Genomic DNA, 14,482 nt, shown 5'->3' on the forward strand with positions numbered 1-14,482 from the left:
CTCTCTCTCTCTCTCTCTCACACACACACACACACACACACACACACCAGATTGTATGTCTTGATTAGTTGCATCTTTGTAAAATGAAACAGTTATTTAAAACGGGTGCAGGACTAAAAACATTTATTGGGGGAAAAAACCCCTACCTCTGTGCCAGGAAAAGAACCCAGGAGCAGTAGGGCAATCTCTGGCTTGCTGCTGCTGCGCTCAAATCTAGAGGGTGCATCCACATGGCAGTTTCTTCGAGTCCCAGATGTTTTGGTGTATCTGTTCCTCATGGCCCAAACACACACAATCCTTCAGCCCATTGGGCATGCAGACTGCAGAACTAGGTTCCAGTGTTGTCACGGGAGGATCCAGGAGGGAAAGAGACTGGCCTTTTTAAGAATACTTTTCCACATTCCCAGTTGTGCAACTGAAGCAAAAGAAGCTTCTGTGCAAATGTGCCCAAAGATGTCTGAATTCCTGTGTTGAGGCAAAAGCACTTAAGCACAGCTTTTGGTTTCTTCAAGTTATGGTGGCAATGTAATTTATTTTAATTCTAACTTTCTATTAGAGTGCCCTGGATATCTATTCAGTGCAGGTCTAACCTTATAATTCCATTGTGTTTTTCAATGTTTGTATATATATATACGATGGACATCATATGTTAAATCTTTTTATTTTGCTTACAGCTTTATATTCAGGTTTTAGTTGTTTGTGGGAAATGTATGTGCATGATAGATCTCAACCAATTTGGTCTTCAGGCTAGATTTTGATTTTAGTTTTACAAAGCCAGCCCTCAAAACTTTTCTAACAGCACAAGCCCACATGGACTCTGTTGCCTGCCCTTTGTAGAAAATAAGCTGCTTTTCTGTGCCAAAATGAAAACTTCCAAATACATAGCCTAGAGGTAACAGAAAGTCTGTGTTCCCAAGCAACCTGTTGCTAAGGGTTAAAATCCCATGCCACTTCAGCGCTTTTGGTAGCCAGGACTGTCAATGACAAGAATAAGGTAGCAAGAGAGGAATTTATGAGTCTGCTGTTACAGTGGAATGTAACTAGATAAGCTACATAGAAAGCACATTTTAATGCACAGTTCTAGTCATTTCAATATTTTAGTTCAAGGGGTCGCTAAAGATTGCTGTGCTGATACACACAATCCTAGCTGCAGTTCAGACAAAGAAGGATCATTCCTCGCATGGTCTGGAGCTCCAGCCTGACAGCCCCTCCCAGCCTCTCATGATATTAGGGTCCTTTCTATCCACACTGTGGACTACCTAAATGAAGTAGGGCCTCCATTTTGACCTATCCGCAACTGTACGTAAGTGCAAAGGCCTTTTCCATCCTCCATCTCGTCTCGGGGATCCAAATCTTCAGTACTTGCTACCAAATTGGAGTGACATACTCCAGATTCAGCATACCCTCTGTCCCTTTTGTGTTAGCAGCAGCATCTTGTGGTATCAGCAGTCATGAAACACGCATTGGGTACCAAGCTGCCAAGGGCTTAAAGTCTATAGTTCCGATGTGATTTCGGTATTTTGAATATTTGCATAAGAAAGACAGAAACTATAATGCCACATGTTTAATAGAAAAACTTGTATTAACAGCATGCAAATCTACCAGATCTGTTACATATCAAGTCCCTAGACAAAGATTTACTATTTACTGCATTGTAGTCCCTTTAGCAATAGTGGTCTGCACAGTTGTGTGCCAGTAGTCAATGCTGCTTCTTGAAAGGGAACAACACTTGAAACCACTTCTGAAGTTACATCAGGATGCACCTCACCTAGAGGTATAGGAGGGCTGCTCTCATGTTGAGTCAGACCCATGGAGCTCAGATCACTTTTGGATGACTGGGTGATTGCAACATACTCCAAGGTGGCCATCAAGTGTAAAAAGCTCCCAGTTGTCAATTATGGGTGCCATCCATGGACCAGCACTCCTAATTCACTGTCTTGTGAAAGCCCTGAGCCCTGAGCAGTGCCCCATAGATGTATTCTGCTGTTCTCTGGAAATTAGTCATATGCTTCAAGTAATTCATGGATTAGCTTCCCATCTTGCTACAGCAATTGCCTGCCATTTCCAGGAACTGGCCATGTTCCTAGAGAAATCCAGCCAGAGTGCTTTATTTCTTCCTTGAATGTTATTTTGAAACCATTCCTTTCTATGGGGTGAACATGTGTGTTTACATTCCCATAAACACTAGGAAGGGAAAGTAGTTTCTTAAAATACTAAGCTGCATGCACATGCATTTTCAAATTGTGGGGTTTTTGAAATGCAAAAGACTGCAACTTAGTCTAGAACTTTACCTTTGTGACACCATAAAATACACTGCTCCTGTAATGTCCTGAAACCTCAGTCCTGCACTTGGACTGCTCTGTCCTAGAAATGCTGTCTTGGTCACCTTGGAGCCAGGTGTGCATTGCGGGGGGGGGGGGGGGGTTCTGGGGGAGGGGGTTTCCCCCCCCAAAGGAGCAACGGGGGGGGGGGGGGGGGGTGCACCCTCCACCACTGGGACACCATGGCAGCAGCAGCACCGTGGCCACAGCCTCGCCTCAGCCTCCCCGCATGTGCGTGGGTTCAGCCAACTGGTGCTGGAGCAGGCCAAGGAGCCAAATGGCTGTTGGACTCTTGGTTCATCACACTGCAGCTGCTGCCGTGCTGAGCTTGTTTGCCTCAAGGGCAACAGCAGCTGCCCTTCTCTCCTTCTCTCCCTCCTGGATTTACCAGCAGGTGAGGCCGCTTGCCAGCACAGGGGGAAGGCTGGCATTTGTGACCATGCAGCTCCTGCGGGAGGCAGGTGCCCGGGCAGCGGGGAGGGCACATCAGGCAAGGTTTTAGGTCCAGTGTGCCCTGCCAAAGTGCAGAGGGCCCTGGCAGAGACCCCAGCGTGCAAGGTACTGATAAGGAGCCTGTCACTGGAGAGCAAATCTGGCTGGACTTGAATGCAGCCTGGGAGATCGTCTTAGGACTGCAGCCTCAGAGACATCCCAGGCAGCTGAGAGGGTTTATGGCCGTGAACCTCAGCAGGGGCTACTAGAACATGAATCTGCTCCAGATGCTGGCCTGGCTTACATGTATGCTATGTAGTGGGGAAGAACATCCGCACTGTCTATTTCTATTTCCCTGCAGCCTTTAAAAAGGGAATGATCGAAACTGCAAAGACATTCTGGTAGCACCTCCAAGCCAAAGGAGTTTGGAAAACGTGTACATAGAAGTGACTAGAGTCTTTGACTGTGATAGTGTATGTTTGCATTCATCTCTGCCTTTTCAACATGATTGTACCTGGAAAATACGCAGTAGCCTGGCAATTTTCATGGAATATGAATTTGAATGGTTTAAAGAATAATAATAAAAATGCTCTGTTGAATTCTGCTGCAAGTGTGCTTCTTGTTGAGTTTCATCCTGGAGATGGCTGCAAGACCTTTTGGTGTCTCTGGATGAAACCTAAACGACAACACGCATCCCACCCCAGGGTAGTAAACATATGTATGTTTTTGAACAAATAGTCTGATCCTGTTTATTTAAAAGTAAACATCTCTGATTTCAATGAACACTTGTTCAGTCTATCTGATGGCCAGTTTGCCCTCTTTAGTGGTACCCCAGACTGAGTGGGGCTGTCTCACCCCATCTAATAGTAAAGGCAGCCCTCAAACTGCTTTTTACATCAAGGTGGGCTCACCCCTCAAATGCTTCCCACTAATTGTCACTTTCCTAATGCCCAGACCTCCTGGCAGGCAAAAGCTGGACCAGGGTGCTGCCTGCCATGGAGGCCTCAGTCATACCTGCAAATTTACCTGCAGGCATAAAACAAGCACTGGCCACGTTTCCATGGATGGCATGCCCCAAAACATGGCAGGTCAGAGACTGCATTGGATCAGCAGCACCCACTTCTGCAAGAGGCTCCAAGATGTGGTGGCCACCTGACTATTCCATTCTGGAGTTGATCAAATGGGTGGATCTTATAAAATCCACTGGAGAAAAAGGCAAAGAAAAGATCCCTCTAGCCAACATGAACGGGCAGGGGGTTAGAAGTAGTCAATCCTCCACTTCTCCCTCCAGTTAGGCTTGTCTGCATAGTTGTTGACATTATCCATGCCTACTCAGAAGTTCCACTGAGTTCAGTGTGGTTTACTCCTGGATATGTGTGTGTGTGTGCACAGGAACAATGGAGGAATCTACTAGGATCTCTCCATCTCTCTTAGTTTCTTACCACAGCTTGTTTTGCAAACCACTTTGGCTACATCCATGTGGGAAAACAGTATACAAACTAATGCTACTAACAACACTAGTTGCTGCCAGTGATTATTCATCATGGCGATGCCAAAGGGTTGACCTAAGGAACCTTCATTAAGCAGCATGCTACACATTAAGAAACAGAAAAGGATTAAAGGGCCAGCTTGTGGGCCTTAGCCAAATTTCAAAGGTCCCTGCAGGCCGTTGGCAAGAGTGATCAGATCAGTTCCTCCCCGAGTCACTCACTGGGTGTGGAGGATGAGGGAAGGGGGAAAGGGGCTTCACAAAATGGGAGCCAGCACTCATTTTTGCTGCTGGCTCTTCCCAGCACCATCTTCCCCCTCCCCCCCACCCCAACTGCTAGCATGTGGCAGATTAGCACAAGAAACACCCCCCACCACCACCCTGATTGGCCAATCCCCTATTGCAGCCAAGGCCTTCCATTTTATCAGTCTTGGCTCTTTGCACCACACCCCAATAATCCAGGGCACAAATGGTGGGTGTCAGCCTTTTTTAAAAACACTCAACTGCTCTGGTGTTTGGCATTTTTTCCCCATTTGCCAGGATGATAGAGGGATCCTGTCCCCACAAGCAAGCAAATTTTTTCAAGGCAGGGAGTCCATGGCCAAAAACTTGATCTACCCCAAGATGATTGTTACAAAGTAGACAGTTTAATGGGCTTCTGTACAGAGATTTCATGCCAAAGGATTATATGCTTAATTTCTCTTATGTTTCAATTACAGTCTTAGTTTAAATATAATCTTTTAGTTGAGATAATAGGCAGGTTTATGATGCCAGTTTCTGAACATGTTTGAGTGAATAACAACTCAAATTATATAGACAAATATAAATAGGGCTGTCACAGGCCTACACTTGTTTATTCAGAAGTCACTTTGAATTCAAGTATATATACACTTAACTGAATATTGAATGATGAATAATGGTTGAACATTGAATTGAATAACTGAATGTTATCCATGTATAAGATTGGAGGCCAAGTAGATTAATTGCATGGGTTTCAATTGATTTGCATCACTCAATTGAATCTGTATATTAATAGAAAGAATAATGCTATAAAACAGTTCTGATTTTTGTTGTTTTTTGTTTCTTGATGATGTATACACACTTCACAAGAAGCACCACCCCAGCAGGGGTGATGCGAGAAAGGCCCAGAAGTTGCTTCCTCTTGGTTTCTTCCTGCCATTTTCAGGGTTTTTCTTTTTAAGGTATTTGTGAATGTGAGTTCAGTTTTCTATTCAAAGGGAGATTGCAGCCAGAAATTCAAAGGAGACTTAGATTTAGAAGGGCACCAATGAAGGAACTAGAGAAGATCATCAAGTGTAAGGAAGTTTTACTGGAGACCAAGGTTAAGCTCATCCAAACTACAGAATTCCCAATCACATTTTATGGATGTGAAAGCTGGACAGTGAAGAAAACTGACAAGAAGAAAAACGTTGTGTTCAAAACAAGTGCTGCTGCAGGAGAGCTTTGCAAATTCCCTGAACTGACAGAAAGGCAAACAAATGGGTCCTAGATCAAAGCCAGAGTTTTCCCTAGTAGCAAAAATGACAAAGCTGAAGCTGTCATATTTTGGACACATCATGAGAAGGCAAGACTCACTAGAGAAGACAATCATGTTAAGGAATGTTGAAGGCAGAAGACAAAAGGAAAGACCAAATATGAGAGGGACTGAATCCACCAAGGAAGATCTGAATGGAGCTGTCATGGACATGGCATTTTGGAGGGCTGAAGATGACTTGATGGTACATAACAACTACAGCTGCTTTTTTGAAAATCCACAACAACCCTGTTTAAAAGAGGTGGTGTAGTGGAACCAGGGTTTCCAGGGATGCAGCAACAAGACTTCTTCATTAGCAGTACTCCTAAACACCACTACCATCCCTCTCAGACTTTCTTTCTAATTTAGCTACAATCCTAGCAATTGCTAAAGGGGAATGAACCAAGAGCTTTATAAGAGATCTGATATGAAGCCGCTCTGTTGATATGGATTGACACAGCACCTTCTACTGTTGGTTTCTCTTTAAAGACATGGCTACGGCAGCTTCAAATTTATCACTATATAACTACAATTATAGGCAGCAACAGTCACTTTTCAAGTATTAATTTATTCTACATACATGGATTTATGCTCTTGTCAAAGATACTTTTTAATGAGGATTATTAGGATTGGATCCAGATTTACAGTGACTGCTCAAAAGTAACTATTGAGGGCTTTCTCAATAGTAAATAGCACATTGGGCTACCACCTTAAACATAGCCCAATATCCTATGCAAGCTTAGACAAACAAGAAGGCCTGGCCCAGGTATAGCTGGGAGTTGTAGGCTGTTTCTCTCTCTAAACTTGCATAGGATTCCGCCCTTAAAGTGGGCTTACTAAAATTAGTAGCAGTTAGTTTTAATTATAAATGTTAAAATTATTTATACATCAATAAGAAATGATACATTTGTAGTTATTTTCAAATGAATGTATTTTTATTTCAGCTTGCATTTTGCAATGCTATAATAAAGTTCTAAAAAGGCAGAATATAAATGCAATGTAATAATAATAATTACAATAAATTATACTAGTGTAGTAAGATACTGACCACACTGAGTGATGCACCTTAAGAAGGGAAACTGCATGCCTAATTTGTTGTGTTTTTTAAACAGTTAAATTAGTGTCAATTAACTAATGTCATGTATTTCGGTGGGTTTACCGTAAATATGGCTAAGCTGGGAACTTTTACACTTTTAGAGTTTAGCATAGGTAGGAACGCTGTTTTGATAATCCTTGCAACCAAGCGATCTTTGAAATCTAAGACATGAAACGAATATGTATGAAGCTAAATGCTGGAGATCAGCAAGACTATTTCTTCCCAGGCACCCCTTACACAGAGCCTCAATACTCCGTTAAGCAAGCCAGCCAAGCAGTAATTACGAGTTGCCATGCAGGCTCCACCTGTCCGTTTACACCCATGTACACCCTCTTGAGTAAATATCATGACGCACACCATTTGCTCTTTTGTTATGTATTTACTCACGGCAGCGAAATCGCAGTTAATCAAAACTAAAAAGCTTGTCATCAATCTTCAACTCTTTAAATACGTAGAGGCAATGAGGTTTACGTAATTTCCTTAAAACAAGCCGCACATTTTGGCAACAACATTTTTAATAAGAAATGCAAAAAGAATCTTATCTTTTGTTTTTTTCAAAATGACCAGGACACATACAGGTTCTACCGAGATTTGAACTCGGATCGCTGGATTCAAAGTCCAGAGTGCTAACCATTACACCATAGAACCGCACGGCAGCTCTAGCGCCTGAAAAGTTCTCTATTAGCACATCCGCTTCTAGTTCTTTTTTCCTCTTCTTCGCACGCTTAATTATTCATTCTCTATTCTGAATTCTCTTCTATCAAACCTTCACGTTAAGCAGCAAGGTATATCTCACGGAAAAACTATTTCCTCCCTATTTTGAACAATGCAACCGCCTTTCTATAAGCATTCGTTCTGAATTGATCGTCTCCGCACCATCCCAACATTTACCGCATATGAAAGTATTAACCACTTCCCTCCTTGACTCGCTCCCTAGCTGGTTCTCCCTTTCCCATTATTTTCAGCCTCCGTTTCTTCCCCTCCCCTCAAAATAAAAAAATTGTCCTCTAAAAATATTCTTATTAGGTTCCACCGAGATTTGAACTCGGATCGCTGGATTCAGAGTCCAGAGTGCTAACCATTACACCATGGAACCCGCTACGGGAAACACGCCGTTCGTTTCTTATTTATTCGAATATCAAGTAAGCCGGAATTTTCGCCTACTGGCCAGATTCTTTATATGAAGAGACTTTTTTTCCCCTTCTGAAGTAAGAGCGCGATCCTGCGCACATTTGGAGAGAGAAAAGCCTTACCACTCCCAGCGAACCTCAGGCAGCCCTGCTGGGAGTTCCAGGACTTTATTTCTCTGTCCGAACTTGCATAGGATTAGCTTGAGCGCTTCGAAATAAATGAAAATAGCCTGATAAGAGCTTCAACACTACTGCGGCCATGCACCGCATCTACAATTCACTGCTTCACGTCGCTCCATATATCATAACGAGCCACCGGAGGGATCGCCGAAGCGAGGGCCGCGGAGAAAGCCAGCGCAGCTCACCGATGCGCGCCGCGCCGCGCCCTCAGACGAGCGGGGATTCGCGCACGGCGCTCTTCGTCGGCTGCGAGGCTGAGCCGGGGCGCGGGCAAAGACGCGCGGCCTCTTTTTAAGGACACGGGACAGAATAGCCTGGCTGGTTACGATGAGAAGCCGCGAACGCCTCGTTCCGAGGGAACAAATGACCCAAGCCCAGCCGGCTTCGAGATTAAGAAGAGCGGGGCGGGGAGAGGGGGCCACTTTAAAAGCAGGCGACCGAAGGCAGTAGAGGTCCATCTAGAAGGCGCCACCCAAATTTTGCACATGCAGGATCAGGCGGCTGGCCAGAGGCGCAAGCCTATGCAAATTTGGCCGGGCCGGGGGGAGGCTGTAACTCCCAGCTTTCCTCTGCTGCTGCTGACTGCGGAATGGTGGGTGTTGTAGGATTTCATTTCTCTCTAAATTTTCAGCGGTTTATGCCCCAGAGGAAATAGCTTGGTGGAAATTGTTTCTTTATATTTAAACGTATAGATGCTTAAGCAGCGAAAACAGCCTACAACTCCCAGAATTCCCCAGCCAGCTGAGGAATTCTGGGACGTTTTTCTATTTAAACATGCCTAGAATTGTGCTCTTAGGAAAATGAGGAATAGTGTTTAGAGAGGTTTCTTCTTGTGTTGGCTTCTTGCAGCAAAATCATTAGAGTCAGAATCCTATACAGGAGTGAAGTCCTACCGAGTTCAATGGGCTTATTTTTGTGTAGGTATGCATACAGATTGCCCAGTAAAAGCCAACAAATCTAAAATACCAAGAGCTGAATTAGATTCTTCTTAGATGCATAAAGTGGTGGGCTTAGCTGGCAGGTATTCTATACACATGGGACAGAAAGTAACACTTTATGCATCTAATGAATGGGAAAGCGTATGCCACAAAAGCACATATCAGAGTAAATGTAGTCTCATCTTCACTTTTCTAGCGATAAGAAGCTTGTGGGATTTACTTCTGAATATATACTTATAGGATTGCCTGTCAATTTTTAATGTGTCAGAAGAGGCTTCAGTGAAACAGGAGTTTCAGTAGATGCAACAAGGAGTCAGGATTCTTTTGCAACTAGTGACCCTAAAACAGCAACATCAAACAGGGTGTGTGCAGACTTCCTTGCTTAATTGTGTTTACTTAGTCTTGTGAGCAATGTTAATCGTTAGCTTCTGGCACAGGATGAAGTATTGCTGCAAACCTATGCACAGGGAGACAAAGGGAGATCAACACCTGCCCTGAACGACAAAATGTAAAAGAGGAGGGGATATCTGTAATTCCCATAGGTACATAAAAGAGATGGGTGAAACTTGTCCTGCAAACATGAGAAAGCCTATACTTGCTGAAATTGCCTTCTCTCTAACACCTTGATTATTAAACAAGGTCAAACCTACAAATAGAGATGAGTGGGCCTGCTCCTCTTGTCCCCCTCCCAATGTCACATGTACTCACCAGCTTCACCCCCTGAATCTCCTGTGCTTTGCAAAGGTCTGAAGGGGAAGCCAGCTGTACTTGTTCTGGTTCTTTCACGTGACTGAAAGCCCTGCATCACTGGAGCGTCTGATTTCACGACAGGCTCCCTGTCAGACCTTTGGCAAACGTGGCGGTCCAAAGGATGGAGCCAAGTAAGTGTGGGGCTGGTGGGACAGGGCTGGAAGATGCAGCAGTGTTAGGTGCAGGGCTTGATCCTGCCCCCATGCAGGGTTGATGGTATGGGTGTGGGGTCCTTGGGGAATGGGCCCTCCATGAGCTGCATTCCTTCTGATTCTCCTTGCTGCTGGCCATAGGCTTGGGCCCTTTCTCCACGCCCAAGCTATTCTTCCCCCATAGAGGAATAGGGTGAGGAAAGCAGAGGCTGTTCCTGTTTGTGTCACTGTTCACTCAGAGGTTACGTGAACAGGGAGAGACAGCCAAGAGGAGAAACTGGAGGTTAGAGGCTCCAGCGGCTGTCAGGGGACTCCCTTATGGGGCAGGAGCCTCGGTAAGTTCTCCAGCGGTGCTTTCCCCTGGTCCTGGCCCACCTCATCACTCCCTGTGTTATAACAGAGAAGTTCTGGTATGCTAGCTGTCTGCATGCTTGTGTTTTGAGTTTTGTTGATAGTCCCAAGCCACCTTGGCTTAGGAAACCACTTTGGCTGAAAAAGGCAGCAGAGCTTGCGTGCCACCAGGAACAAAAGCAGAGTCCTGGATGGGTTGCAGCAGAGACAGAATAGCTGCAGCTGGACTTCCTTTACCTATTAGGTTAAAGGGAGTTGTTCCCAGGGAACAGGCGAATGCCTGCCTGCCTGCCTGCCTGCCAGCCAAGCCAGGGCTTGTCTGAGGAAATCCTGAAGAATTACCGCTTTCCAAGTTAGCTTAGTTGGTTAGACCTCCAATGGGGCAATGCTTGCAATATCTTTCATTTTGAATACTAGTCACCACTTGTCCTCCATACCATGGCTTGTGCGCTGTTGAACGGTGTCAGGTTGCCAGGACCTTTAACCTCTTCCTTTCAGGCCGGCTTTCCTTTGGAGAAGCACAAAATTAAAGACTGAGGGAAATGAAATTCAAACACACACACACACACACACAGAGAGAGAGAGAGAGAGAGAGAGAGAGAGAGAGGAAGGGAGAGAGCGAGAGAGCGCGCGCGCATGCAATAGATTTCTAGTCCACTGGCTTTGCCATTTGGTCACTTTATTTAGTGGGTAGTTTGTGCGGCAGGAACTCTCCCTGCTCTGGGCCCTTGACCATCTCTTCTGCGGTGTCTCGTGCATTTCTTTACAAGTATTAGAGTGCTGACATCTTGATCAAGATGTGGAAGGGATTTGGAAGCCCACCAGTGAAAGGCAGGCTTCCATGGTGGGGTTTCAGAGGCAGAAGAATCTCAAGGTAAGCCTCCCACTGTAGCCTGGCACCAGGAAGTCCAAGGGTGTTTAAACTCAAGACTGAAAAGGCTTCTTGCAGCAGCCAGGCAGAATCTTTCCCATCTGTTTTTCTCCCAGCAGGATTATTGGCTACCAAGAGGGCTTCAGAAACAGCAACGATGCAAAGCTAAAGTCGCTCAGGGTGTTCATACGGCCAGTTACCCAAATACATTTTAATTTGTGGTGATGAGGGCAGAGGGGAGGGAGAGGAATGGAACTATTAACACATCGCACTGCTTGTCCTTCTGGGGACTTGGCTTTTCCATTTGCTTCAATGGAAACTGGTGCCTGTCACTCTTCTCTGGGAGAATAAGGCAAGAGACTGCAGATGTCCCCCAAGCATGATAGGAGAAACCTACCCAGCAGAGTAGAGGAGAGCACAACAGGCAACAGACCATGCCTTCCCTGCACGCCAGCCATGTTCTCCCCCAGGAACTTGATTGAAGATGAGAAAATATGTTGAGGGTAGGATCCAAACACTGCCACAGCTCCTACCTAATCTGTGTCATCTCCTGGCCACGATGGGGGCCTAATTAGATGAGATACTCTGCTGATCAGTTCTCTTTGGCAAGGACTCTAGCAGGTTCTGTGCGCATCAGACACTCAGAATCCTCCTTTTCTGGCAGGAGGAGTCTCTGGTCTAGTAGAAGCACTTCAGGCAACAAGAAAAATGGAATGTTTTTGGGAATTCACAGATCATCACTGCACCGGGGGCCACGCCATGTATCATTGCATCATTCTGAACCAATGCACACATGCCCATCACTGCCATCTCTCAGCCACATGACTGCCCTCCTTGGTCATGCCAGATGTGATCTTCCTTGCTTCGCCACAGCAGGGTTCTTACTGGAGGAAATGTTTTGGTGTCCTTTCAGTGAGGCTCAAAACTAGACGTCGATGAGAGTAGGAATCAAACCCGCTGTGCACAAGATAGTCCGTCACCTTCATCTCTCAACCACCTTCTAGCCAAGATGGGCAGGCCAGATGCAGCCTGCATTTCCTGGCAAGGGCATGATGCTAACTAGAGGAGATGACCTGTCCACAGCTTCTTGGTGAGGCTCAGAACTAAAGGACAATGAGATTGGGATTCTAGCCTCGCATGCACAGAACAGCGGGTTCCTGGTCTGTCACCTTTGCCATCTGGCCACTCCACCACTCTCCTGTGAATGCTGAATGGGGCCTTCATCTCTTGGCCATGCATGGTGGGGTTCCAACTAGGGAAGAAGCTCTGCTTACAACTTCTGGGGCTCAAACCTGAAGGCCAGCGTGGGTGCAATTTGGACCCCTGTGTGCACCATACGGTGGATTTTGAGTCCATCCCCTTTGCCTCTCAGCCACCTTGCCATCCTCCATGGCATACCAGAGGAAGCCTTCATCACCTGGCTAACCAGAGAAGACCCTCTGGCTATGACACTTCAGACAGGCTTAAAACTAAAGGCCAAACAGAGGTGGATTTGAATCCACACATGCACAGCACAATGGATTTCAAGTCCATTGCCTTAACCTCTTGGCCTTCTCATCCAGATTGGTGGCTTTCTAAAATTCCCAACTCAGCCTGGATGGCACATGATGAAGGATGTCAGAGAATCACTCCTCCCTCCTTGGCAGTAGAACTACACGCAGGACAAGGCTTCCAGTTGCAGGACACAATGGATCAGTTGTCGACTGCCTTCAACTCACCCTCACCTCATCCATTGTCCTGTCATACTGAACCAGCCCATGCAGTATGCACCATATTTCATGACTATCATCTTCACCAGTCAACCACCTTGCTACTCTTCCAGGGCATGCTAGATGCAGTGTTCCTCTCCTGGCTGAAGCATGGATGTAACCAGAGCAGATGCTTCATTTGTGACATCTGAGCAAGTCCAAAAAAACAGAAAGAAAAAAGAAAAAAAAGGCTAACAAGGGTTGGATTTGAACCCACAAATATACAGCACAATGGGACCTGAGGCCATCCCCCCACTTCTCAGGCATCTTTCCATCCTCCATGGCATGCTGGTTGTGGCCTTCATTTCTTGGCTACAATAGGGTTCTAACCGGTGAAGAAGCTCCACCTATGACTTCTCAGTGAGGCTCAAAAATGAAGACCGACAAGGGTGGGATTCAAATCCATGTGTGCACAGCACCATGGATTTAAAATTTATCACCCGCACCTCTTGGCCACTTTGGCCAGGCTAGTGGCTTTCCATAATTATCAACACTGCTGTTCTGAGTCCTGGATGGCATATAATGTGGAACACAAGTTGATCCTTTTTCCTTCCTTGACAGCAAAACAACATCCAGAACAAGGCTCTTATCCACGACTGAAAAACAAAGTGGAATTGTAGTCCAGGCAGGATGGCCCACAAACATGTTTTCTCCAGGCACCCGCTTTTCTTACTTGGTATATTGGAGACCAGCATATGTGACCCCATGATAGCACGACAAGAGAATGAGTGGCAAAGCATTAGTGGAGTAATTTGCCTGACTGAGAAGTGAATATGGCAGGGCAGCAAAGCACACTTTTCCATCCTGCTGGTCATGTTTCTTCTCGGAAACTGCTTTGTACAAACAAAATGGTACTGAATGCAGGGTTGCAACCAGAGAAGATGCTCTCACTGCACCTTCTCAGTGGCAGTCAAACTAAGGCTCAGCAAGGTTGGGAAAAAACACACACGTGCTCAGCACAATGGATTTCTAGACCATCACCTTCACAACTTTGCCACTGTCCCACATATGTGGGACGAGGCATTCCTATCCTTCCTGCAGTGGGGTTCCAACCAGAAGTTATTGCTCTGCCTAGAACATAGCAGTGATGCTCAAAAATAAAGGGTGCTGAGAGTGAGATTCAAACCTATGCATGCAAAGCACATTGAATTTCAAGACAATCACCTTTACCACTAAGCCACCTCAAGACATTTACAGGAAGGCCAGATGAGGCCTTCATCTCCTGGGGAAGTTGGGCTACCAACCAGAGAAGATACTTGGCTGGCCACTTACTGATGAGGCACAAAACTAAAAACTGATCAGGGTGGGATTGAAACCCATGAGGGCAGAACACAATGGGCTTCACGTCCATCACACTCACTACTTGGGCAACCTGTCACTGATCCACAAATGCCAGAGTAGGCCCCCATCTCCTGGTCACAGTGGGGTTCAAGTCTGAGAAGGTGCTTAGCCTGCATCTCATCCCTGGGGATCAAAACCGAAGGCCGACG

At 45.7% G+C, this 14,482-nt stretch overlaps 2 non-coding genes across 2 annotated transcripts; both read right to left on the bottom strand.

Annotated features, from left to right (window-relative positions):
• Positions 1–7,448: 7,448 nt before the first annotated feature.
• TRNAQ-UUG lies at positions 7,449–7,520 on the bottom strand. The gene has a single exon. It is a non-coding gene; the product is annotated as a tRNA-Gln (tRNA).
• Positions 7,521–7,896: 376 nt separating this feature from the next.
• TRNAQ-CUG lies at positions 7,897–7,968 on the bottom strand. Its single transcript has one exon. It is a non-coding gene; the product is annotated as a tRNA-Gln (tRNA).
• Between the last annotated feature and the right edge of the window lie 6,514 nt (positions 7,969–14,482).

This window comes from Varanus komodoensis, unplaced genomic scaffold, assembly GCF_004798865.1.
Source record: "Varanus komodoensis strain SLA01 unplaced genomic scaffold, ASM479886v1 scaffold7_1, whole genome shotgun sequence".
Classification (NCBI taxonomy): Eukaryota; Metazoa; Chordata; class Lepidosauria; order Squamata; family Varanidae; genus Varanus; species Varanus komodoensis.